We start from the raw sequence: 2535 nt of genomic DNA, 5'->3' as shown, positions 1-2535 counted from the left end.
ACATATATTACTTCTGCCATGATTTGGTTGTGCCATGAATGGATAAGTGACGCTTATTAAAGGTTTATATTTCCCTACAGTACTGTGGTTCAATGGTGTGACACTTTTTAATACACTATAGGTACGACAATAACGATTTTAGATTATGATTTGAATATGGACATCGCATATCTCTTGATCATTGATCGCCATCCACATTAAACCCAGTCCCAAATATCATACAGCATATATACTGATGTTTCAAACTTTCAGCAACACTATTAACCTATAACAGTGTTTCTGAATGTCACAGAACACATTTAGTTTAGGCATCTCACTCGACTACCTCTTCGCAAATGGACAAAATACGCGTATTTTCAAGATTTCTATATAATATACTTAGTTATTTACGACTGATCGTATATATCTGGGCGTGTACCGGTATTTGGGCGGGATGTATTCATAACACTTTGTTTGACCGCTTGCTATCTGCTTTGTGGTCGAAATGGCAAATTGAAATAACATTAAACATTTTAACAAGCTCGCATGCTGTACACGCCACAAGCCACCGGATTTCGCAACGCAATGTTTACTGGGTTTACATTTCTCAAGGTTTTTCTAGTGGCAATATAGCATCGCGATCTGTCATTCGAATCTGACATTACAAACATATTGATACTGTGTGCTAACTGTTCATTATCACCGGGTAAGTGAGGACACATGTACGACTACATCATGCCAGATTGAGCATACACTCCTAGCGAAGAAAACTGTGTATATTCACACGCAAAGGACAGAAACGGGTGGTAGACCTAACTCAGAATTCTATCGCGGTCATAAATCCAACCTTCTTATACGTTCCTACGTACGTACATGCATAATTTGAATTAAAATGTTGTACTCGATTTACACCGCGCTGAGCGCTGTCGCGAATGCAATGAGCTGCTTACTAGACCAATTTTCTGAGATGGAATGGTCCTTTTTATGGTCGCAGAAAATCATAATTATTATCATCTATATCAAAATCAAAGGAACTCAGGTATTCCGTTGCATGACTGCTACAAACGTTGTTTGCAAACACAGGTGTTTGATAACAGTATCGTGGCATATTCAGGCAATAGGGCTGTCCGGCTTTGTGAGCCACGGAGAGTAATACGTTTTATGGGATATGAAACACATATAGCTATATATAGGCTTTTTATACCATGTGGGCGAACACAATTGAACACAATTCTAAAACCTATATATCTTTCGAAATGCAATAGTGAACTCGGCGACCGTTGCAATAATCGCGAGTCAGTAGATAAGATAATGTAAATGTAAACGGTACCGCGAGCCTAATCGGGCAAGGTCAGGCCAATAAATTCTATCGACATTGACACTTAGCGCCATCGTCCAAAATAGAAGCTGTAGTGTAGATCCACCATGCTAGAAGGTTTGATTAATCTACATTGGAACACTGAGTGTGTTGAATCCACTTCGCGAATTGGTGATAAAATCGTGAAATAATCAGAATGTATTAATCTTAAGTAAAAGTCAGTCAAGTAAAGTTTAGGGTCAAGAGCAGTGGTTCCCAACCTTTTTCGGTGTCGGGGCCAAATTTAGAATTTCAGAGTACGGTCGGGGCCGCACGAATACCAGGGCAATGAAACGGACCCAAAATAGTCATCAAAATATGAAAATGGGCATTGTTCCGATCAATCGCTCGAAGCCATTGGCCATAATTGTTGTGGCCATTGTGTTGCTGCGCTCCCACTGTTCAGAACAATCGACTTTGTTGGCTATTCCGGAGCAGTTTTATTGCCCTGGCTAGATTTCAACTCGTATTTTCGGAATCAGTGCGACAGTAGCTTTCAAATTATTCGGACGCTTGGGTCGTAAGCTGTAGGACTACCAATTATGCTGCTTTCGGGGCCGTTTAGTGAGTTAGCTTTTATTGCCTAGACGCGCCAAGCGCGGAAATTTACCGTAATTCATAATTGAATCGGTCAATATGATCGGGAATCGCATATATTTTGCTATCAATTTTTATCCTCTCTCTGCTCACGTGATCAGTTTTACAGTAAGAGCCGAGGGAGGTGTGTTTGAAAAGGTAAGACCCCTCAATAATAATTAAACATCTCCGGGCGTATATCCGTTGGCAGGAACAAAAAAGCACTTCGTGAGCACCCCTCCCCGCAAAAAAACTTTGGTCTTGGGCTCCCATAGGGAGAAAAACCTAACCCTATCACCTCGTTCGCTTTTACCACGAAATAAGCTGTACCGTTAAGTGAGCCAGCGCGAAATTTTCGATAATTTATGATAAATTCGGTAAATATTATTGGGAATTGCATATATATTGCTACCAATTTCTTGTCCTCGCTTCTCACGTAATCATATTTACCGGTAGAGCTAAGTGAGGTGTATTGGACACTGTATAACCCGTTCGTACGACCCCGTAACACGATGTTATTTCGTGACCTCCTGTCTGCTACATCAAAAAATCTAGAATAGCCAAAACGTAGGCTACTAAACTAAGAGACGCACACTATTTCAAATTGGTATTTCTTCACTGGA

Source organism: Botryllus schlosseri, chromosome 15, assembly GCF_051294905.1.
Source record: "Botryllus schlosseri isolate E-star chromosome 15, Bs_hap1, whole genome shotgun sequence".
Lineage (NCBI taxonomy): Eukaryota > Metazoa > Chordata > Ascidiacea > Stolidobranchia > Styelidae > Botryllus > Botryllus schlosseri.
The sequence above is the reverse complement of the archived record's forward strand: the minus strand, read 5'-3'. Positions refer to the sequence as shown.